This window comes from Macrotis lagotis, chromosome X, assembly GCF_037893015.1.
Source record: "Macrotis lagotis isolate mMagLag1 chromosome X, bilby.v1.9.chrom.fasta, whole genome shotgun sequence".
In the NCBI taxonomy this organism is placed as follows: domain Eukaryota; kingdom Metazoa; phylum Chordata; class Mammalia; order Peramelemorphia; family Peramelidae; genus Macrotis; species Macrotis lagotis.
In genome coordinates this window covers 613,326,118-613,351,196 of record NC_133666.1, presented here as the reverse complement: position 1 = coordinate 613,351,196, position 25,079 = coordinate 613,326,118, and the positions used below count along the sequence as shown (strand labels likewise).

General features: G+C 47.6%; 1 protein-coding gene across 9 annotated transcripts in view; it reads right to left on the bottom strand.

Annotated features, from left to right (window-relative positions):
* The window catches only part of LOC141499963 (protein tyrosine phosphatase type IVA 3), a 201,421-nt gene that overhangs the window by 23,451 nt on the left and 152,891 nt on the right, over positions 1 to 25,079 (bottom strand). Inside the window, exon 1 of one of the 9 annotated variants that reach the window (XM_074202790.1) lies at positions 6,896 to 6,924. The exons of 6 other annotated variants lie outside the window; for them this stretch is intronic. The gene's annotated coding sequence lies outside the window, so the exon portion shown is untranslated. Of the gene's footprint in view, positions 1 to 6,648; positions 6,665 to 6,771; positions 6,834 to 6,895; positions 6,925 to 25,079 lie in introns of those variants that run through there. 2 more of the 9 variants (XM_074202792.1, XM_074202791.1) reach the window with 2 other exon arrangements.

The window sequence follows — 25,079 nt, the reverse complement described above, 5'->3', positions numbered from 1 at the left end:
CAACCACTGAGGACACGGCCAAGATGCCCTCATTCAGAATCTTGGGAGAACTAGAGGGCATCTCAGAACATAGAACCGAGGATGTCAGAGCCATGAGAGAACTAAAGAGACAACAAGGCCACTGCCTTCATTTTTACAGATGAGAAAACTAGCTGTCCCCAAGTCATCCAGTCAAGTAGGGGAAGAAATAGAACTAAAACCCAGAGATCTTGATGACAGCACTCAAGTGTTTCTCTTACTATACCAGGCTGCCTCATTAAAGATTCAAGAGACATGGGTTCTAAGTCTGGCTACTACAAACACAGTGTTGGCTTGTTCCAGTCATATCCGACCCCATGTGACCCCTTTTGGGGTTTTCTTGGCATAGATACGAGGAAACTGAGGCAAGGTCATCTGACTTGTCTATGGTCACACAGCAAGTAAATGTCTAAGGGTCAGATTTGAAGTCAGGGCTCTATCGACAGGTCCACATTAATTGCCCACATGTCCACTCAGGGCCTCAGTGTGTCCATCTGTAAAATAATGCTAATGAGAGGCTGTGGTATAATGAGAAAGCCCATGACTTGGATTTCAAAGGACCTGGCTTCAGATCTTTTTTTTTTAAGGTTTTTGCAAGGCAATAATGTTAAGTGGCTTGCCCAAGGCCACACAGCTAGGTAATTATTAAGTGTCTGAGGCTGGATTTGAACTCAGAGACTCCTGACTCCGGGGCAAGTGCTCTATCCACTGTGCCACCTAGCCGTCCCTGGCTTCAAATCTTGACTCAGTCCCTTATTGCCTGGGTGATTTTGGCAAAAGAAGGGCATTAGACTAGATGCTCTCCAAGGTCACTTCTAGATTTAGTTCCCAGGATCCTCAGATCCCTGTCCGGCCTGCCACCGTTGCAAAAATCTCTAGGAAAGAGCCAATGAGATAGAAGTGTTTTGGAACACGGTGCCACTGGCAGACAGGGGTCTCCGCCTTATTCTGACCAGGAAGCAGTGATCTTTCCAGCACTGTGAGGAAGGAGGTCATGGGGTGACCTATGTCCCGAAGCCATCAGAGCTAGGGAGGGCCCCGGCTGGGGTTTCTTAGCCACATTTTCCGGTGTTACAGTGTCGGCTGACCCAGGAAGGTCAGGGTAGAACAGTCAAGAAGGAAGGATATGACGCTGTGGGGCAGCTGTCAGAGACACCTTCCCACATCCCCACCCCTCCCCCAGAAAAAAGATAAGGGGGGGGAGGCTACTGCCAAACTCTTCTGGCTCTGGTCTCCTGCCCAATTTGGGGCTCACAGATCATCAAAGATGGAAGGGATCTTAGTGTCAAGGTCGCCGCCCCCACACGGCACTGGGGAAACCCCCCCCCCACCTTCCAGGGCCTGAGCTAAGAAAAGAGAAACAGAAGTTGTGGGTAGGGAAGACAACTGCAGAGACCTAACCTCTGTGTGTTTATGTGTGTGCTGTGTGCACACAGGGAGTGGAAGTGAGAATAGTATATACACGGGCGTGTTGGTCTAGAGGGCAGGGAGAGCACCGTAAATATGGAGGTGACTGGATGAGAGTACTTGTTTTGGGGCACAGACACACGTGTATGAATTTGTGCATGACACAATCAGTGTCTACCCAACTACCTTTGCATTACATGCACGAGAGAGACAATAAGGGCAAAAATATCTGCATGTGTATGGAGGGGGGCATCCATGTATGATCTATGTGAGTGGGCCTGTATGTGTGTTAATGCTAGTGAATAAAGCACCAACCTTGGGAGTCAAGAGGACTCTCACTAGACATGAGACCTTGGGCAAGTCACTTAAGCCTGACTGCTTCAAAGACAGGGTCATCTCTGGCCAATGGACCCAGATGGCCCTGGAGGAGAGAGGTTGGTGACTTAGCACAGCCCCTCCCTCAAATCCAATTCATGTGCTTGTCATGGCCTCACGTCCCTGATGTCCTGATCACCTTCAAGAACAAAGGAAAACATCATCATCTTCAAATGTGGGTTCTAAACCTGTACATATATGAGCACATGCTTATATGGGTGGACCTATGAGAACACAGAGTCTAAAAAGTTATCTCCTCCATTACGTATGTTCCATGAGAGCAGGGAATGTGCTGTTTGGTTAGTTCCTGGCACAGCAGGTACTTAATAAATGTTTGTTGAGAATAAAATGAGCAAAGGCACGATTTCTGGAATATAGTAGGTGCTTAATAAAATGCGTATTGATGGTGAAGGCTTGCTGAATGTAAACTGGTCTAGCACAATTCCTGGCACAAAGCAGCTTAATAAATGCTTGCTGCAAGGAGATAACCAACTCAGTGGGAGGGTAAGTGGGGATATACACGCATGCATGCTCATTTAGTTGTGTCTGAAATGACAAATACAGGAGCTACAGAGGAGGGTGCTTTTGAACACACATGTGCAAGAGAGTGTGTGTGTGTGTGTGTGTGTGTGTGTGTGTGTGTGTGTGTGTGAGACAGACAGAAAGAGACAGAGACAGAGAATGGCAGTCCCTCATGGATAGCCCTGTTGCCTCCTGGTGGCAGAAAAGGAGATAGAAAGGCAGGAAAAGGCAGGACCCCAGGCCCAACTCCCCCCCCAGTGAGACCCCCAAAGGACCTGAGCTTCTCCTCAGGAAAGAGGCCAGGCAGGGACCTGGCCCAATGCCTAGACATAGGGAAACAGCTCCTTTCTGAATGAGAATCATCAAAAGGGAAGTCAGTGATTGGCAGGAAGAAGCTGGTAAAGGAAAAGAAGTCCTAATTTGAAACTCTCTCTCACCCCCTTGGCATCTAAGGAACAACAAATATTCACACAAACTTGTTTCTGTCTTGTGGTCCATTGTTCAGCACAGTGTCTGGCACCAAAAAAAAAAAAAGGCTCTTAATAAATGTTTGCTCTACTGCACTCCTGAGACAACAAGGTGGCACAGAGCACCAGACCTGGAGTCAGGAAGACCTGAGTTCATGTACCACCTGTCTGACCCTAGGTATTTTAATCCTATCTGCCTCAGTTTCCTCCTCTGTAAAATGAGTTAGAAAAGGATAAAGCAAAGTACTCTAGGATCTTTGCTAAGAAAACCCCAAATGGGGTCCAACGAGTTAGACATGACTGAAACAAGTGAACAACAGTAAAAACAACCAACCATATTCCTAGAATTACATGAAGCAAGATAGTATGAAAGAAACATGAGGAACCTTGGAAAACTAGTATGACTTTGGACCAATTTATTTTTCTATAAAGAAGACAGAATTAGAAGAATGAATAAAAGAATGAAAAAGCATGCATTTAATATTTATTATGTACCAAGCACTCTGATGTTTGCCAGGACAGTTCCTGCCTTCAAGTAAACCATATTCCAATGCCAAAAGTATATATGGATAATATTAATAATCATAATAACACCCATGGGGGGGGGCAGTGGATAGAGTACCGGCCCTGGAGTTGGGAGGACCTGATTTAAATCTGGTCTCTTAATAATTGCCTAGCTGTGTGACCTAGGGCAAATCACTTATTGCTTAAATAAATAAAATTTAAAAAATAAAAAATAATAACACTTAACACACATAGGACTCATTGAGGCTTGCAAAACACTTTAGATAGGTTATCTAATCAAAGCCTCACAATAACCCTGTGAGGCTCGTTTCTGATGTGAAGACTTAAGTTCAGAGAAGTTACATGACTTGCTCAGGGCTACCCAGCTAGAGATTGTCTGAGACAGAATTCTGCATGTTTTCCTGTCTGGGGGTATCCACTGTGCCACCTGAAAGGAATGGCCAAGGAGGGGCCCTTTGGTCACAAAAGTCAATGAGTAGATTACTGAATCTAAAGGAGGTGAAGATTGGCACGTCCCATCCAGGAACAATGACAGAGTTGATATGATCATGGTCCTTGATCCAGAGCTAGAGAGCTAGAGGAGGTGAAGAAAAAGGGAGCAAAAGAGGAGGTAAAAAAGCTAAAAACTAGAGTAAAGTGAAGCCCAACTGGGGCTTTCCTAGCAGCACCTATCAGGAGTGGGGAAGCCCCTTGGGGTAGAAGTTCTTCCAGGGCCCCTACCTCTACTCTCCTGACATTCTGGGAGTGTCTACTTTTTCCAATCTCTCTTCCTTTATCATAATATTTCTGAGCTGGAGCTGGAGCTCAACCTTTCATTTTACATTTTATTTCCCTGGTGGAGGTCAAATGGCTGGCCTGAGGTCACTAAGCAGTAAATGAAGGAAATAAAGTACATAAAGTAAATAAAGTCCCCAGCTCTTCCAACTACTCCTCACTTCCCATTAGCCTCCTTTCAGAGCAGTGTTTCAGAGTTCTCAACCTGGCATCTGCAGACTCCCAAGGAGTTACAGGAAATTTGTCAAAGGAACAAGTAGCAGATGAAATAATCCATAAACTCCAAACTGATCTTAATCGATAGTTACAAAATCTGATGTGCACTCCAGGGAGAAGAAAACCTTAACTAATCTTTTTAATCTATTTCTTTCTTACACAAGTAAGCCCTAAAGGTGATTTTCTTTCATATTGAAGGTGTAGGGAAAAGACTTGTTGAAAAGCCAGGGAGTTCTAGGATCTGAAATTGGTTTGGGAAGCCCTTCCTCAGAAAAACAAAAACTTTAGAACTACACCTCTATCTCTGAAGTCACAAAGTTCGCACAGTCCCTGACACCCTCAGATCTCTTTCCACCTGGGGCAAAAGGGAGGAGAGGTAGAGAAGTAGAAAGGAAAGCTCTGGATGTCTACTGGCAAACCCACTTTTAGTAGTCAGGATAAGGATGAAGGCTGGAAAAGGGGATGGTCCAGAGGGAACCGACTGCGAAGTGAGAACAGAAAGGGAGGCTTCATGGAGGATGGAGTGAGAACAGAGTCTGGGAGAGGAGAGTGGGACCCTCAAAGCCGGGAGAGGAAAGTGGGACCCTCAAAGCCGGGAGAGGAAAGTGGGACCCTCAAAGCCGGGAGAGGAAAGTGGGACCCTCAAAGCCGGGAGAGGAGAGTGGGACCCACAAAGCCGGGAGAGGAGAGTGGGACCCGCAAAGCCGGGAGAGGAGAGTGGGACCCGCAAAGCCGGGAGAGGAGAGTGGGACCCGCAAAGCCGGGAGAGGAGAGTGGGACCCTCAAAGCCGGGAGAGGAAAGTGGGACCCGCAAAGCCGGGAGAGGAAAGTGGGACCCGCAAAGCCGGGAGAGGAAAGTGGGACCCGCAAAGCCGGGAGAGGAAAGTGGGACCCGCAAAGCCGGGAGAGGAAAGTGGGACCCGCAAAGCCGGGAGAGGAAAGTGGGACCATCAAAGCCGGGAGAGGAAAGTGGGACCCACAAAGCCGGGAGAGGAAAGTGGGACCCACAAAGCCGGGAGAGGAAAGTGGGACCCTCAAAGCCGGGAGAGGAAAGTGGGACCGTCAAAGCCGGGAGAGGAAAGTGGGACCCTCAAAGCTGGGAGAGGAGAGTGGGACCCTCAAAGCCAGGAAAGTGGGACCGTCAAAGCCAGGAGAGGAGAGTGGGACCCACAAAGCTGGGAGAGGAGAGTGGGACCCACAAAGCCAGGAAAGTGGGACCGTCAAAGCCAGGAGAGGAGAGTGGGACCCACAAAGCCGGGAGAGGAGAGTGGGACCCACAAAGCCGGGAGAGGAGAGTGGGACGCACAAAGCCGGGAGGTTTTCGCTGCGGCTCGCGGACGCTGGCTCAGGGCTCGGAGCCACAGCCAGAAGGGCCCTGGGGCAGGGTGGGATTAGTGCCCGCCCCCCCCCCCATCTCCCAAGCAGCGTGGTGTCTTCAGATCCCTCCCAGAGGAGCACACCGCGTGCAGGCACGCACAGAGACACACACCTCCATGTACACATGTGCACCACGCAGGCACGCAACTCCATGTACACATGTACACCAGACACGCACGCACAACTCCATGTACACACGTACGCCACACCGACACACACAACTCCATGTACACCAGAGACACACACACGCACAACTCCATGTAGACATGTACGCCACACAGACAACTCCATGTAGACACGTACGCCACACAGACACGCACAACTCCATGTAGACATGTACGCCACACAGACAAGCACAACTCCATGTACAGCACACACGCAGACACACACGCACAACTCCAGTAGACATGTACACAGCGGCAGCTTCATGAAGATGCACATACACAGCCCCTCACACCTTCCTCTCCCCTGCAGCCAGACCCCCGGCCCCACCTCTCGGGGGCGCACGCGCGCACACACACTCACACGCGCACACGCGCGGCCCCTCCCGGGCGCCCCCCCCCCGCAGCCTCTCCCCCCTCGCCGCACACGCCCGCCCCGGGGGGCCCCGCACTTGCCCCGTCCCCCCGGTCCCCCCGGGTCCCCCCGGGTCCCCCGGCTCCCGGCCCGAGGCCGCCGCCGCGCCCCTCGGCGGCCCCCGGCGCACGCGGCCGGGCCCGGGGCTCGCAAGTTGCTCCCGGCCGGCCCGGGGCCGCCTCGCAACTTGCCCACGCCGCGGGCACAATGACACGCACACGTGTGGCGGCGCGCACGCGCACACGCACTCGCACGCGCACTCACACTCGGCGCAGGAAGCTTCCCCAACACAAAGGAGCCGTCCCCACCCCCCTCCCGGGCAGAGGCGCCCCGGGCCGGGCCCGGACCCGGAGGTCCCCGCGGCCCCGCTCCCCACGCGCGGGGGGCTCACCTCGGGGTCCCGGCCGCGGGGGCCGCGCCGCGCCGCGCCGCTCGGGGCTGAGCCGGGCCGGGGCCGCGCCGCGCCGCGCCGGCCTGGGCTGGGCTGTGTGGGGCTGCACGGCGCGCGGCTGACCTTAATACGGCCGCCGGGAACCAGTCCGGGGCTGCCCTGCCGGGCACATGACGCTGCCAGGCCCGGAGAGGCGGCAGCGCCGGGCGGACACGCACGCTCGGCCCACACCGCGCCACACACTCACCTCTCCGGCTCACGGGGCCCCCGAGGCATTTCCCAGGCCGGCCCGGGGGGAGGGGCCAACGGGGCCGGGATCGGGGAAGGGGGCGGGCCCTCGCAGGCAGGGAGCTGGGCCGGGGCCAGGGCCGGGCCGGGCCCGGGGGCGGGGAGAGGCGGGGAGAGGGCAGGGGGCCGGGAGAGAGAGGGAAGGTGGGCGAAGAGGAGGGGGTGGGAGGAGAAAAAGAACAAAAGAAAGAAAAAAGGGAGAGAGAGAGAGAGAGAGAGAGAGAGAGCCAGGACCTGGAGAGGGCTTTAGCTAAAGGAGAAGCCACTTCTTAGCGGCACGCGAAGACTCCGCCACGGCAGCCCGGGTCTTACAAGGTTTCATTCTACCCGAAGGAAGGGGCCCGAGAGCCCACCTAGTTCAGCCCCCTCATTTCACAGATAAATGAACACCCTCCTCCCAGAAGGGAAGTGGGCTGGCAAAAGTTTGCAGTCTTGGAGGGCTTCTCTGTTTGAAGCCAACCCTTCTTCCCTTTACCAAACCTACCGAGAGAGGGAGAGAGAGGCAGAGAGAGAGAGAAACAGAGAGAGAGAGGAACAAGGAAGAGAAGTGGGGGGAGACAAGAAAAGAGAGGTCACAGTGAGGTTGAAGGGGACAAACTGAGGGGGAAATGGGGGTAGAGAACTCCCAGGCAGATCAAATGAGAGAGAGAGAGAGTGTGTGTCAGAGGCAGAGACAGCACGAGAACATCTGAGTAGTCCAGGGGTCCTCCGCCTGCCCACCCAAAGAAGGCTCATCCCACAGCCTGTCTGGAATGCCCTGGGGTCCCCCACCACCACCAAGATCCCTCCATACCATAGAGCTGGAAAGGCTGGGATGGGCTTTTTCTTGTCCCAGGTCAAGGACTCCAGGAATTCAGGGTTAATGGTCTCCATCTCTTCCAGGCCCCAGAGGGCACAAGCACAGGGACAGCTTTGCCTTACACATCCTATTTTGTTCAAATCTAACAACTAAGGGCTTGACCCTCCTAGTCATCACAAGGGCTGTGCCTTCTATCCCAGAAGCCACTCAGGTTGATGTGGAAGCTGGGGTACAGTGGGAACAGGAATAATAAAGACAGAAATTCCAGGAAGACCCCTGCTCCCGTCTCCATGACACCTGACACATTTTCACAACATTCCCCTACACTGCTACCAACACAACTGGAATCACTCCTTCATTTACAAAATGACAGACATTTTAGAGTGTCTGGCATATGATCCATGCCATAGGAGCCAGCTACACCGTTCAGATACTATGAAATACCAGGCTTCAAGGAACCAGCCATCGAGAAGAGACATAAACTACAAACCCATATAACCATAATAAACAGTATCATGTGTTAGAGAGGTATAAAATGCAGTGGTACAACAGTACAAAGGTACAATTGTAGCTTCAATCCACTTCATCTACATAGGTCACTTCTCCAGGGAATCAGATTCCTCACTTCTTAATGAGTTAATAATAATTCAGCGCTGTTTGTTCCCTGGTATAGAAGAGGAATGCTGGTTATAACAACAACAACAATAATAATAATAGTAACCACATGTATATGAGTTCTTTAAGGACAGCTAGATAGCACAATACATAGAAAACTCAGGAGTGGAATCTGGAAGACCCAAGTTCAAATCCAACCCCTGACACTTGGACTCGCTTCATGATCCTGGGCAAGGTATTTAACTCTGTCTGCCTCCATTTCCTCTTCTGTAAAATGAATTGGAGAAGAAAGTGGCAAAATTACTCTGGTATCCTGCCAAGAAAACCCCAAATGGGACCAGAAAGAGTCAGGCACAACTAAAATGACCAAACAACAATATAGCTCTTTGAGGTTGGCAAAGCCCTTTATATAGGTTATCTTACTTGAATAACCTATATAAGATAAGAGTTATTGTTGTCCCCAATTTGCAGATGAGGAAGCTGATACTAAGAGACATTAAAGGACTTGTTCAAAGTCACTGACTAAATAAATATCTGAGGAAGGATCTGAATTTAGGCCTTCTGGATTCCCAAGTCTGCACTCTACATATTTTACCATCTAGCTTTAGCTACTCTATACTCCACCCCCCACCCTCAATCACAGGTCATTCAGTCTCTGCTAGAAGTCCTCTGGGGGCCAAGCAAGGCATCCCACTTTTGACCACCTCAATTGTTGGAGAGTATCATTTTGGGGGTTTTCTCCTATCAATAAGGAAATCTGCCATTTTGCAACTTCCACCTGCAGATCCTAGTTCTACCTTCTAGGGTCAAAAGGAATCCGTTAATCACTCTTTCATATATCAGCTCTTTAAACAAGCCCTCCTCAGATATCTAATTCTGGTACAGAGGTGACCCTGGATTTCTGAAGACTATAGTCACTAAAACACCAACCCTAACTCTCTGTGAAACCCCCATTTTCTCATCTGTAATCATATGGAATCATAAATTCTACTACCTAAGTTTAAGACACCTTGGAAATGAAAAGAGCAGAAATAGGAATAACTATTAACACCAAGTTAGAAAGGTGCTGGTTTAGCCACTGACTATGAGCACCAGTCTAAATAAGGATAAAAGGTCTGTCCCCAAAAGATGCCCAATGTTCTGAAGCTGCCCAGGTAAGGAAGGCCTGGGGTGAGTACCTACATCCATGAAGCCACAGATGCTTTGTTGCAGTGAAGTGTTAAGAATCCAAGGCCTTCAAGAGCTACCCCTCCAGATGGGAACACCTTCCCCTGCCCCGTGACCCTCTCAAAATAGACCTTTAAGCCTATAAGTAAACTGAAACCTGAGGAGGGCTAAGCTCCAGAGCTTTGTTTATTCCCCCTGTCCTCCCTTAACTGGCTCCTCCTCCTTCCCAACCAGCAGCAAGCAGTGGGACATTCACCCCTCATTCTTCCCCAGTTAGACCATTAACCTAGAAGATAGCTTCCTAGACCTCCTAAGTAGCCACACCCCTGACCTCCCCCAAGAGGCAGCTGAAGAGCCACAGAGAACTGGGGCTCCTCAGAAGTGCTGAGTATAAGAGTGATCCTCTCTTTTCTCATCTAATACCCCAACCTCTCTGCAAAGACAATCTTCTCTAAACAGATACTTCTCTTCTCGAGGTAATGGTAGGAAGGAAAGAGGGAGAGGAAGGAAGGAAGGGAGGGAGGTAGGAAGAAAGAGAAGGGAAGGAGAGAATGGAGGAAGTGGGGAAAAGAAAAGGAAGGAAATGAGGAAGGATGGAGGAAGGGAAAGAGGAAAGAAAAGAAGGAGGAAGGGAGGATTTAGGGGAAAACATACCCTTAGTTCGGAAACTCCCGATCCCATTACCCCTAGCTTTCTCACCTATCATCTCAGCTCAGTACTTTAAGCAAATAGCTTGGTCTTTCCTCCTACTCCAACAGAAACTTCAAGCAGTTTTTGTTTCTTCTAAAGCAGGCAGGGATTCTTAAACCTTTATGTATGTCTTGGACCCCTTTAGTGTCTATAGAAGCCAAAAGATCCCTTCTCTGAATAATTTTTTTTTAAAAGCATATAATAAAATACAATAGATGACAAGAGAAAACAATTATATTGAAATAGTGTTTGTTTGTTTTTTTATTTATTTAAAGCACACACTGAGAGATCCCAGGTTAAGACCCCATGTATTTTGCTGTGGAAAAGAAGATCGAAATGGAACATCAAGCTTCAAACTCCCTTTCTACTTAATCCCATCCTTTTTGGTTCACAAAATGGTGTTCCTTTCTACAAGAGACCTAAAAAGTGGTTATCTAGCCTTCTCTTGCAGACCTCTAGTAAGAGGAAACCCATGACTTGAGAAAATTTAATTCACTCCTTTAGCAAATCCCTCTCTGCAGCCCTCAACCCGGTTCTGCTACTCCCTGGGTATAAGCAGGACAAAAATACTGTCTTGTAAACCCAAGGATTTGGGCCTGAATCCTCATCTGCTATTTATCAACAGGATGACTGTGGGCAAGTCACATTGGTAGGACTCAATTTCTTCATCCATAAAATGAAGAGTTGGGTTCTGAAATCCCTTCTGGTCCTAGATCTATGATTCTATCTATAATATCCCCACAACCCCCTTCTACTAAACAATAGCCCTTCAAATACTTTAAAATGTCTAGCCTTATGGCTAAACATTCTTAATTCCATTCATCATCTTGCTATCTAACATTATCTCAAGGCCCTTGATGATCTCCAGTTAATTAATATCCTTCTTAAATGTGGTACCTAGAACTGAATATGATACTGAACATGGCAGAAGACAGTAGAAATATCACCTCTCTCATTATAGTCATTTAACAAAGTCAAGATATTCTAAAGAAAGTTGAAATTCTCACTAGCTCTTGACTGCCAAGTCACTCAAGTGACTCATATTAAAAATGTGGTTCACTAAGACCCGGAGCTCTCTTGCAGATAAGGTCATCTCAAGAGGCCTGCCTCATCTTGCTTTTGTGATGGTAATTTTCTGAATCTCAGTGCAGTTCAGCTCCTTAGAGCAATCAAGATCTTAGAGATGTTCCAGCCAAATCCCCTTATTTGACTAAGGAGGTAACCAAATCTCAGGGAGGCAAAGAGGAGTGATTACTCTAGGGTCACACAGGTTCAGATTCTTGATGATTTTCCCTACTTCTTATTGAGTCCAGAATCTGAGCTCTCAGACACTATCTCAGTATTATGTGGTATCTTCGAGAGTGGTGGTTCTCAAACTTTTTAGTCTCAAGTCACCTTTAAACTCAAAAAACTTCCCCCAAAGAGTTTTCTGTGAGTTATAGTTATTAATATTTACCTAATTAGAAATTATGTGATGAGGGAGGAGATGATGAGGGAGGAGAAAGAGGAGGATGAGGAAAAGAAGGAAGAGGAAGAAGGAGGAAGGAGGAGGAAGGAGGAGGAAGGAGGAAGAAGAAAGAAGAAAAAGAAAGTTTTGAATTCATATCTTCCTAAAAGAGTATCAGGGATGCCCCAGGATTCTGAAGACCACTACAACAGCTATTCTAGAATATCTGAGAATGGGAAGGAACATCAGGGGACATCTACTCTAACCCAAACTGGAACAGGTCTCCCCTCTACTCCACACCACAAAAGTGTCCACCTCTAGAACTACTTGAAAAACTCCCAAGTTGGAGAAACCTTCTATTTCCCAATTTTGCCTACTCTTCCATGTCTCCAATTCAGCCAAGATATGCCTCTGGAACCTTTCTACTCATTGCTCCTGGTAGTCAGGGAGGGTTTTTTGGAAGAAGTAGAAACTTGAGTGGAGCTTGGAAGGATCAATGAGCCGAGGAGAGGTAGAAAGAACACTTTTCTAAACTGAGGAGGGGATTAGAGAGGATGGGGAGAGAAATGAGAAGCTAAAGGAAAGGTGCCAAGTCAAAGATGAACCTGACAAGTGAGAAGAATTGCAAAAGGCAAAGAAAATAATCTCAAGAATGACTCCCAGGGGGTGTACTGATATCCAGGAAAGTTAGAAGAGAAGTCAAAGGCAAAGACCTACTTTGCACAGCTTCATTAGAAGGAAGTTGTCTAACTCAATGGTGAATTTGAAGATTGGATATCCACAATAGAACTTAATTTCTCAGATAAAGAACATCTTCTTCCCTAATCCCAACCTCTTAAGTAGTGTAAAGAGGGGAGAAGAAAACTAATTGTATTTCCCATGATCTTAAAAATCAGAATTCAACCCAAAACACAGGTCATTTCCCATCGCCCAGGTCAGAAAAATCAATCCTTTCTTTCTTGTCCTTCAAGACCCAACTCTGGGGCTATCTCCTAAATCAAGCCTTCCTTGCCAGATAACCCAAGAAACAGCAATATAGATAGATGGTGACCCCAACATCTTATTGCAGCTTGAAACTTCAATGGCATAAAATGTTAGTAAGACTTTGAGGCCACCCCACATAGGAGATTCTGGGCTGGAATAGAACGTCCAACACATTTGGGGTCCTTTTGGGCAATTCACTTAATTGCTCTGGGTCTCTGTTTCCTTCTCTCTAAACTGGGGAAGAACACTAGGTGGTTTCTAGCTCTTAAAATCTATCATCCTAAGATGTAAAAGAGACTTTCTGATTTCTCATAGGTTTTATATGGTTCACCTTTTACCCTCAGGATTCCTGGTTGCCTTCAAAGTTTGCTTCAAGTACTATTATCAAAATGAGACTTTTCCTGATCCTCCTAATTACTAGTGTCATTCCCCTTTCCCCTTGTCTATACACAAGATATGATCTTGTAAATATACCTTGTCTACATGTATATGGGATGCCCCCCCCATCCTTCAGTCCTATGAAATAATAAGTTCCTGGTGGGGTTTACATGACCTTTTGAGTCTGTCTTTGAATCCCCAGAGCCTAACACAGAGTGATGGTTTAAAAAAATTCTTGTGAACTGATTTGTACCAAAATCATTTATGTGGACTCCAAACCCACTAAGACTCCTTTAGGATAGGGAGAGTTTTTATCAAAACCAAGGACTGTGTCTAGACTGCTAAGCAAACAAGTGGTGCTTAATATATGCTTCCAAAAACTAACATAGTGTCCAGTATATGTCAAATTCCTAATAACTACTATTGGGTTGCAGGGATTTGCATTTTGGTCCTAGTGAAGAATGGAATGAAGATGGTCAGCATTTAAATAAAGAAGTAATCTGATCAGGAACAACAACCTACTCAGCCTTGAACAAAATAATATCAGCTGGTGGATGACAGGCTAAGCACCACCCACAAACCTCAATGAGGGCAAACCTTATAAAGGGAGAAGGAAGGGCTTCTCATTTCCTTTTTTTTTTAATAACAGGATTACTAAACTGATAATAGGAATGATGTGGATCTAAACATATTTGGATTTCATAAGGCAACTGACAAAATCTCTGAGCATATACACCCTTGTGAAGAAGTGGAGATATGGATCAGATGACAGCATAGTTAGCATGTTTCTAGAACCATTTATATAATGAACTAAAGAGTAGTATTAATGGAACATTGAGGGACCATTAAGTCATTAGTGGAGTGCCCAAAGGCTCTTGTCCTTCCTTCTGTTCAATAGTTAAGGATCACAGAAGCTCAGAACTAGAAAGACTTTCAGAAAAACAGGAATCTTTTCTAAAATATTTCAGACAAAGATCATTCAGTCATTACCTGAAGTTCTCCAGGAGCATACCAACAATTTCCTAAAGCAGCCCCTTCCACTTTTGAACAGATCTAATTGTTAGGAAATCTTTCCTTATATCCAAAAGAAATCTACAACTTTAAAAAGAAATCAGACTTAGAAGAGGAAGGCATAAACATCACATAGGATTAAACTGCCAATAAATCCTGATGATCCCAGCACAAGGCGGATGAAAGCTGAGGCCACTGGAAATAGTTAAGAATGCAAAAACAAACTCTGGTCTGAATCCAATGTAGTAGGGAAGGAGAAATGTGTAAAGTCCTATGCTGGGGTCTACAATATCGCTGCACAAATATGGAAATGAAGAAAGGTGTTGCTAGGAAATAGAAAAAGATCTGAGGATCTGGTGGGTTTCAAGTATAAACAGGCAACAGTATGTCTGAGCAGCCCAAAAATCTAATATGGCATCAGGTCACATTAATCAAGCTTTTATTAAGTGTCTCCTATATGCTAGGAACTGTAAAACTCACTGGTGAATCAAATACAAGAAATAAAATAAAGAATTTATATGGGTGACAAATATTTAGTAAGCATTGATAGTGTAAAGATATAGATATATACAAATCCAAGCCAGGGAACTAACTACAAGGTAGTTTGGAAGGCTAGAGTCCAGAAAAATGAAGCTGACATTTCTACAGCGATGGGCCCTTGTCACAGTACATCTGGGGGATCATATTCTATTCTGGATGCCACATTTAGGACACTGATACACTGAAATGTGTCCAGAGCAGGGTGAGCAGGATGGTGAGAGGACTAGCGATCATACCATATGGGGATTGACAGGAGGAACTGGTGTTGTTTAGCCTGAAGAAGTAAAGATTTAGGTGATGGAGTCCATGCCAGGAGAGCTGGTTTCAATTATCTGAAGAGCTATCTGGGGAAGAGGAATTAGCTGCCTTCTGCTTTGGTGTAAGAGGGCAGAACTAGGAGCAATCTGAGGAAGTTCAAAAAAGGAAGATTTTGGTTCAGCATAAAGAGCTAACAATAAGAGCTAATAAAAATTCAGTGGGTTACTACCCCCATGAGGGAATGAGTTCCTCATTCCTGAATGTCTTCAGCTGTAATCTCAATGACCATTTGTCAAGCAGGGCTATAGAGGGGATTCCAGGTCTTGTGGGCTTGGATTAGATCACCCAAGAGGTCCCTTTCCACTCTGAAGACTGAAATTCTATGCTAGGGGTTCTGGTCCCAGCTGTTCACTTCCCCCACATTGTCAGGCTCCAAAATTAAGCCTCTTCGGTATAAATGAGGTCAGTCCCAGTAAGTTATGGAAGCCCCATGGCTGGGTAGTCCTGCAGCTGCCCCCCCTCTACCTTCTCTCAACAACTTCCAAAAGGAAAAGGAACTTTAGTAGTTCTTTGGGCACCTGCCTGTCCTGCTGACCTCATTGTAAAGCTTTGCTTGATGTCCATTGGACACAAGGATCTTAAGGTGGGAAGAAGAAAGGTCTCCTTGAAAATTGACACAAGATTCTCCAAGACAAGGAGGCCCCAGAGACCTGGTATCAGGGTCAGTAAGGATGCACAGAGGTCTGACTATTCCAATAGTCTGTAGTAGCAGACAGAAGACCTAGGCTTAAACCTTTCCTCTGATTTTTATTTCCTAACTATGTGACTGCACAAGTCATTCCTCTCCGAGACTAAGGGTCTTCATCTGTGAAATGGGGGTGATAATATCACCTACTCCCTGGGTTGTGAGAATCAGATCAGATAATATCTTAGCAGTTCTTTAAAAAAAAATCCTTTCTACACGGGAACCATTACTGTCAGAAGTCTGTTGCAGTAAAAAGCTTCGTTGCTAGAAATTCGGGAGACCTGGATTCTAGCCAGTCCAAGCACTAGCAAAAACTCCCTGTATGACCTCAGACAAATCACTTCCCTGTCTTGGCCACAGCTTGCTCCCTTTGCAAAATGAGGGAAATGAATTAGGATGGTCTCTGAGAAGGTCCCTTCCTGCTCTGAGCATCTGATGTTCTGATCCATTAAAATCAGCAAAGGATCTTTGTCTTCCTCAAACTGAGATGATGACTCTGATATCAGCTGGTTGACACATGGGCTTATCTTATTACCAATAGAAAATCTTAGATGGGTTGGGGAGACTCAGGCTTATGCCTGAAGAGTCAGCATTTACCTCTGGGGTCTCATCCTCCTCTAAGAGTCTTCTTTTTTTGAACTCATGAATACATGAGTGGACCAAAGTTACCATAGAAATGGCTGACATTTCTCATCTGAATCCTCCAGTCTCCTACAGACTCCTCTGTCTGAAGCCTTGGGACGAATGCTAATAACATTTCCAGAAGGTTAAATTATAACTGTGTGATTCTTGAGCAAAGGCAGAGAATGGATAAGCACACTGTGTCCAAAGACTAAGGAAGATGGAAGACATGGGAGTTTAGAATACAGAATGTTAAGTAAGAAAGGTCACTGGAACATGGAATGGCAAGGTTGGAAAGGGCCTGTGGAACATGGAAGGCCCAGATAGGAAGAGCCCTTAGAGGTCATTTAAGCCAATCCCTTTATTTTACTACGGACAGAGTAGTGAAGTGACTTGCTTTTTTGTCCATGGGAGTAGATTAGGTTGGAGTTAAGGATTGGTAGAAAAGGGGAAATGAGATCAGAAGTTGAATAAGGCCAAAGGACTAGTGGCTTGATCCATCAGGAATGCACACCACAGTGAGAGGAGAGAAAGTGGAATGAGGTACAATGTACACCTGTACATTCAAGCAGGACTGAAACCTCCAGTGTCCAGGTAACGAACAGATGGAACCTGAATCACAGTTCTAGAGGGGAGGAAAAGTCAAGGTTGGACAAAGAGGTGTTCTTTACACATACTCATCCATTCCTAGGAGTTCAAGTTCCATCTCCATTCAGATGACTCTCAAATCTACATAGCCAGTCCTAATGTGATTGCTGGATTCCTGAATTCCTGAATACAGAAAACTTTTTAACTCACCTTTACAAACTCTACTTTCCTATCAAGCTGGACTAGTTGCTAGACCACAACCTTGATCTTCTAACACTCACCTCCAAACATCTGCATGAGTCATCTTCATCCTTAAAAACATCCTGTCAGCTTTTGACAAAATACAGCACCCATTCCTACTATTAGAGAGCATAGATAAATGGATTGTTCCTTAGAATGATAAGCAATACCTATCTGAAATCATCAACAAGCATTATATGCAATGGAGATAGGCTAGAGGCATTCCCAATAAGATCAGGGGTGAAACAGGATGCTCATTATCACCACTACTATCCAATATTATATTAGAAATGTTAACTGTAGCAATAAGAGAAGAAAAAGAAATTGAAGGAATTAGAATTAGGAAGGAAGAGACAAAACCCTAAAAACATCCTGTCTTCCTTCAAGATGTCACCTCCACAGTAGAGCCTCCCTTGATCTCTTTCCTCTGTCCCCAGCTGTTCATCTGTCCTCTCTTCTCTTTCTTCCTTTCCCCCCTCTCCCTCTTCCCTTCTTTGTTTCTCTCTCCTTCCCTCTCTCCCTCTTTCTCCTCTTTCTCTTCTGTCTCTGCTCTCTCTCTTTCACACACACAGACACACACACACACACACACACACACACACACACACACACACACACACACACACACCCTTCTTATTTTTTTGCATACAGTATCCCCTCCATTATAGTGCAAACACCTTAGGAGTAGGCATGATCCATGATAACTAGTACAGAGTCCTGTACGTAGTAGTTTTGTTCAGCTGTTGAAAACAGGCACATAAGAATATGAGCCATGTCAACATGTGGCAGAATACTGGTTAGGAGAGATGAGTCTGACCTTTAATTCTGACAGTTAACTGACCCGGGCAGCCACGATGAAGTTAGGCTCATAGGATCACATCAAAAACCACAAAGAGCCCTCAAGAGCATCCAATCTCTCTCACTACTCAATGAAGCTCATAATGCTATTATTAAGCACTAAGGGAACCCCCTCTAAGCAGGAAAGGCAGTGTATGAACTTGGACCCTGACTCCAAAACCAGTTATTTTCACATTAAGCCACACTGCCACTCATCTCATTTCCTCATCAGCAAAATGAAGATAATTAAATATCAACTGGGAAAAAAAATGAGGATACTTAGACAACCTATGTCAAAGGGTTTTAGTGAGGACTTTACAAGTCATAAAAGCTATAGAAAGGTGAGCCATAATTACAATAATAATCGTTGTCAATCTTTTAATTATGATTACAATCACACACTTGCCCCTCCCTTTATCACAAAGGGCATCTCCCCAGAATCCTGCCCTGTAAAACATACTGGTTGTCAGGTTAGATATGGGCAGGGAGACCAGCAGAGTTCCAAACTACTTAGTGCATCTGGCCTTTTCCACATGAACCATGGTCCACTATCACCAGAGTGACACATGCATGGAACAAAGGGGACTACAACCAAGGAAGGCCTCAAGCAAGAGCCCAAAGGTGTCAGACAACAGGGCCTTAGGATGTTGGGGAAACACTAGATTCTCTAAGAGAATAGCTGGACCCTGTCATTCCCTCATCAAGCATAACATACATTTTGAGGATGACAGGCAAACACTTAGAAGGAATCTTCCCTTACACAGGTCTTTTTACTGTAGACGTTGTCACCCCAGGCTAGGCATGTTAAATTTTATTCAACACATCTCTGGGAGACCTGCTATCCTAGGTTAGCCCCTGGGGGGGGTGGGGGGTGTCTGTTATGCCAGGTTAAGCTGCCCATCCAGAGGATGAGAGACTAACCCCACTAATCCCAGATTCCTTCCTTCAAAATCTGCTACCCCTGAATCAGTGGCTATTAGTTCAGTACAATCAGCCATAACTTAGATGGCTTCTCCACCACAGCAGTCCAGGTTTTGGCTTGCCAATGTATGGAATGAGGATAAATGAATAAAGATCCATTATGAAGGCAGCAACATCCATTTCACACATTCTTTCAGCACAGAGTCATCCTAAGCAGCTGGTCTCCATTCTATCTTCCACAGAGCCCACCCCACAAATAATAAAATTATCTCTGTAACAACTAAAGATTTATTTGTTAAGTGTTCACAAAGGGCCAAGGACTTAGGATTTTCATCAAACAACCACCTGCAGGTAGGTAGATAGAACAACTGTATTATGCCCATTTAGAAATAAGGAACAAGGGGTGGCTAGGTGGTGCAGTGGATAAAGCACTGGCCCTGGAGCCAGGAGTACCTGGGTTCAAATCCAGTGTCAGACACTTAATAATCACCTAGCTGTGTGGCCTTGGGCAAGCCACTTAACCCCATTCACCTTGCAAAAAAAAGCCTTAAAAAAAAAGACTTGGGTAGAGATAAGGAACAGAGGTCTCCACAGAAGCAGCAATTTGTTGTTGGGTCAAATGGTTGAGCTAAGTATTGGCAATAGGATACAAACTCAGGTTTCCTGGCTCTAAATTCAGGATACTTTCTACTAAATTGCAAATAAAATCATCAAATATTTCATCAACTGCCTGCCACACACATGGGCTTGGGGACCATGTTCCTACTTATTTGTCTCATCATAACAACTCCTATTAGATAGTGCTTTAAACTTTGCAACATACTTTACATATATTACTTCATCAATTGCTTGCAAATCACTCTTACATGGTTCATAGACAGCTATGTGGTTCGGTGAATAGTATTCTAGCTGGAAATCAGGAGGTTCTTGAGTTCAAATTCAGTCTCAAGATACTTACTGTATGAGCCTAGGCAAGTCACTTAACCCCTTGGCCTCAGTGTCTTCAACTGTCAAATGGTTAACTCCCAGAGTTGTGAGGATCAAATATTAGGTGCCTAATTAATACTTGTTTCATTGCATTTGATCCTCACAGGATTTGGGTGCAACTGTCGTCATTCTTATTTCATAGATGAGAAAACAGAGGTTAAGCAATCTGCCCATAGCCCCATAGCGGGTGTCAGAGGTGGGGATAGGAAAGACAGGTAAAACACACACACACACACACACACACACACACACACACACACACACACACACACAAACAGCAAGCTCTTGAGTGGGGACACCGTGGACATAGTACAAGTCTGGGTCCCTGCTCCGTGGCTCAGACTCAGGAGGACACACATGGTCTGAAAATGTGTGAAAATAACAGCCAGAGGTCGGATGAGTCAACTGCAGAAAGGAAAGAAGTCTACACAGCAGAGAATCTTTATAGGCTTTCTTAGCCGCTTTTGAATTATCCAGGGTTTCCAACCCATCACACACATGCTCCACTAAGTCAGTCTTTCTTTCCTTTTTTCTCCTTTCCAATTTCCTTCCTTCCTCCCACCCTCCCTCCCTTCCTTCCTTCCTTCTTTCCTTTCTTTCTTCCCTTCTTTCCTTCTCCCTAGTTCTTTTCTTCACTCAGCAAGGTGCTGCGGATGTTCTTGACTCATGAGTCCCAGTCTGCCGCCCATCTAGATCGGGGTGACCCTCTCGACCTGCATGACTGTACCCATGGAAGCTCCGGGATGCCCTGGGGCTGCTTCCCCCCATCTGCCCCGATCCTCCTTCACTCCCTCCAGGCCCAAGGAGAAAGGTGGGCTGGGGTCAGACACAAGGGCCTGCGCTGGTGCTTGTGCATCCTTCTGTGGATAGAAGACCACGAGGTCCCGAGAAGCTGGGCACCCGCCCCAAGAGCTGCCGCTGCAGCGGCACCAGGCCCCGGGCCGGCCCTGCCTGCTCTCTCTCGATGGCGGGGGTCCCAGCTCCCAGCCCTTACTCCCGGAGGGGAGCCCCCCTCCCGAGGGGAAGGACCCCCGGCGCTCTCCGAGCCTCTCCAGCGCCGAGGCCCACAGCAGCGCCGGGGCCCGCAGCAGGAGCAGCAGCACCAGGCCCCGCAGCAGCACCGGGCCCCGCAGCAGGAGCAGCAGCACCGGGCCCCGCAGCAGGAGCAGCAGCACCGGGCCCCGCAGCAGCACCGGGCCCCGCAGCAGGAGCAGCAGCACCGGGCCCCGCAGCAGCGCCGGGCCCCGCAGCAGCACCGGGCCCCGCAGCAGGAGCAGCAGCACCGGGCCCCGCAGCAGGAGCAGCAGCACCGGGCCCCGCAGCAGCACCGGGCCCCGCAGCAGCACCGGGCCCCGCAGCAGCACCGGGCCCCGCAGCAGGAGCAGCAGCACCGGGCCCCGCAGCAGCACCGGGCCCCGCAGCAGCACCGGGCCCCGCAGCAGGAGCAGCAGCACCGGGCCCCGCAGCAGCACCGGGCCCCGCAGCAGCACCGGGCCCCGCAGCAGGAGCAGCAGCACCGGGCCCCGCAGCAGGAGCAGCAGCACCGGGCCCCGCAGCAGCACCGGGCCCCGCAGCAGGAGCAGCAGCACCGGGCCCCGCAGCAGCACCGGGCCCCGCAGCAGGAGCAGCAGCACCGGGCCCCGCAGCAGCACCGGGCCCCGCAGCAGGAGCAGCAGCACCGGGCCCCGCAGCAGCACCGGGCCCCGCAGCAGCACCGGGCCCCGCAGCAGGAGCAGCAGCAGCAGCGCGGCCCGGGCGCACCCGGGCTGGGGCCGCCACTGCCCGGGGCGGTAAACAAGTCCGTCCTCCAGAGGCTTCCTGCAGGAAGCGGGCCGCGGGGCCGGCTCCCCCGGCTCCCCCGGCTCCCTCGGCTCTCCGGGATGGCCTCTAGCCCGAGCCCCATCCTTCCAGGCTAGTCATAGAGCCGCGCGGGCTCCCCCGCGCCCCTCGGCGCCCCCACACCTGTCTGCTGTGCTTCACGCCGGGCCTGCGGGGGGAGACAACGGGGCACGGGCGCTGCGAGGCCCGGGGCCGCTCTGGAAGTCGGAGGGCCACCCCGGGGCCGCCCCTCGGAGGCTCTGGGAGGCAGAGGCTCGGGGGCCATGAGAGCTGGAGAGAAGGGAAAAACCGCCCCAAAGCCTAAACCCCCCGGCACCCCATGCTGCTGAGCCAGGAGGCTTCTCTTGACGCTCTCTCCGGGCCATGATGGCAAGACCGACAGACAGAGGCGCTGACTGCCAGCCTTCGAGGCTCCGGGGCGCTTTCTGGATCGAGCCTCCCCACACTAGCCCTAAGAGGTAGGCGGGCAGCGGTGACGTGACTTGCCCAAGGTCACACATCCAAATCCAGGCCCGGGGCTCCCTTGGCTAGAGCACCAAGCTGCAGTCAGTGGACATTTCTGCAGCCCCACTACCTGCGGATGCCCCCAGGACCTTTGGGGATGTTTGTCCTCTGTTCTCAAACAAGCGCAGGCGTTGGATCTGAGTGAGGGGGGCTCTGCAGTCAGCGGTCTCACCTTCTCCTCCAGAGTCATCAGGGTCCCGGGGGCACATGGAGGACTACGGGAGCTGGCCCTGGGGGAGACCTTGGCCTTTAGAAACTAAGTTCTTTCCCAGATCTCGGTTTGCCTGAGGCAACACCCAATCAGCAATTAAGTAAATTAGTAACCCAGTCAATCTGGGAGGTAAAGACCCCCCAGGGTTGCTTCCCCCACCTAGAACTGATCACTCGGACCCCCCCATTGGGCAACTACTACTACTACTCATAGGTTGTTGTTTGTCCTATACTCTCAAAGAGGACCGTGACATGAAGGACATGTCATGTCTTGGGAGTGAACTGGATTGAAGGGGTGGGAAGGAAGGGGTCACAGCTGGGCACTCACTCTCTCCTCCAGAGCCATCTGGATATAGTTTGGGGATAGTGGTCAGGTATAGATCAAGATGACTGGGAACAGCCCCATTGCTGGGATTAGGGATACAAAGAAAGGTAAAAGACAATCCCTGCCCTCAAGGAACTTACAAACTGTGACATCTACAGATTCCTTCTCAGAACCATGTTGGTTTTTAACCTTCCTTTTTTCCCCTTAAAAATCAGTTAGAGAGCAGTAATTACCAAGATTTAATTTTTCTCCATCCACGTTCATGTTCATGGACTCTCCCCACACCAAAATCTATCCACCAACCCCATGACCCCACCTCACCCCCATTAAGAACCCCTGCTATAGATAAACAATCTGTGAGGCAGATTAGACTGATTTCTAAGGTCCCCTTCCCTGCCTCACTTAAATCCAATTCACTTGCAAAACATGGTACCTCCTTGGAGTCAGGGTCCTCTTTGAGAATGAAGGACAAACAACAGGGGATCCAAGTGGCCAGTTCCAGTTGGGCAATGCAACCCTAGGGGTCTTTACCTCCTAGGCCTCTGAGGTCTCTGGGTCTCAGTATCCCTAGCTATGATATGATGATATAAACACTGAAACGTAGTCAGGAGAACAACCCTTCCTAAACTTTAACTTGTCCTCTGAGCATGTTATTTTGTGGATAACAGGCAAGTGAAAAAAAATTGCCATCCTATTGAAGTGAATTGTCATTCTCATTACTGTTATCACATTCTAGACAGGAAGGGGGGAAGAGAGAATTAGTCCCAAAGCTTTCAAGCAACACAGATGAGAACCAAAAGGATGATTTTAAAAAGCCCCAAGAGGCCAATAGCATTGATCTTACTGAATTCTCACAAGAACCCTGGAGGAGGGTGCTGTTGTTACCACAGTTTCAGTGATGAAGAAACTGAGGCCAAGGGTCAAAAACCATCACTGTCTGAGCCCCTTCCTCCCTCCAACTCCAACACTCTGCCTCTCTTTAAGGACTGACACTTACTAGTAATGAGCCTAGTTAACTAGTTTCCAAGCTCACTACTGATGAAAAGACAGAGAAAACAACCCCAGCAGTCTGTAAAGGATGGAGGGGGAGGAAATCAGCATTTCTACAGGATGTCACAAAAAAAGTCTCAGCGAAGTTTTAAAGCTTTAATAACTTCAAAAATATAAGTGATGCAAATTTACCAAAAAACAAAACAACATATGAAATGGAAATTAGTTCTATTTTAAAATATTAATAGGATTCTTATTAAAATTCAACAGAACCTACACTTCCTTCTAGCTAAGTTTTTAAAACTTTGTAAAAACTTTCCCCTGCTGTTGCTCAGGGGCTGAATGGATCTGGAATCCTTGCCCTACAATGAGGTCAAACATCAAGGTTTTGATGCATATGATAATTCTGACATGATCCCACAAGAAACTGTGTAGTAGAGATAGGCCAGATGACTGAGCTGGTCAAAGAAGAGGACTACTTCCTTCAAGTTTCTGGTCAGTCACACACACAAAATGGCAAAATGCCCCATTTTGTTAAAATTAAAATGATCAATTTATTATGCAAAAGTCACAAAGTGAAGTAAGTATAAAAAAATTTAAATAATCAAACTTTCAAGAAATGATATTTTTAGATAAGTTTGTAGCGTTTATACTTCTGAAGTTCTGGAAGCTTAAAATTACCCTTTTAAGATTTCAGAAGGGCTTTGCACATATTCTTTCATTTGAGCCTCACCATACTCCCCTCTCCCAAAAGAGAGGTGTCAAAGGTCCCTATCATTCCCATTTTACAGAGGAGGAAACTGAGGTTCATTCAGAGAGGTGGTTTACCCAGCCCAGGGTCAGGCAAGCTAGTAAATGGCCTTCCCAGTATTATCATTCAAGTCTCTTCTGACTTCAAGGTCATTATAGGAAGTTGTTGAAGTCCAGGAATGAAGGGCTGTACATTGAGGGAGTCAAGTCAAGGACAAGTGCTAGCCATGATCCAACCCTGATAATGGTATATAGATCAGTTTGTTTAGTCCATTAGAGAATCTTCAACTCAAATCCAAGAATGAAGCAAGTGAAAATAGAAGGAATTTTCATTTCCATAGCCCTTTAAAGTTTATTATTTGGCCCACAACTACCCTGTAAGAAAAATAGGACTAGTATGACTATCTCCATTTTAGAGACAAATCTGAGATTCAGAAAAGAATATTTCACCAAGGTCTAGAATTAGTAAAATAGTTGAACAAACACTCAAAATTGCAGATGTAGAAGCTGAAAGATTCATACAACCAATGAAATCCATCCTCAATAATATAGTCAGGAGATGTCTCAATGGGCATACCTCACCCTCACCTCTACCAGGCCAGAGGGGCCTGAGAGTACCCAACATAAGTGCAGAGCTGGAACTCAGAACTCCTAGTAGCACTGGAACAACCAGAAAACCCTCTTAGAGGAATCTTAC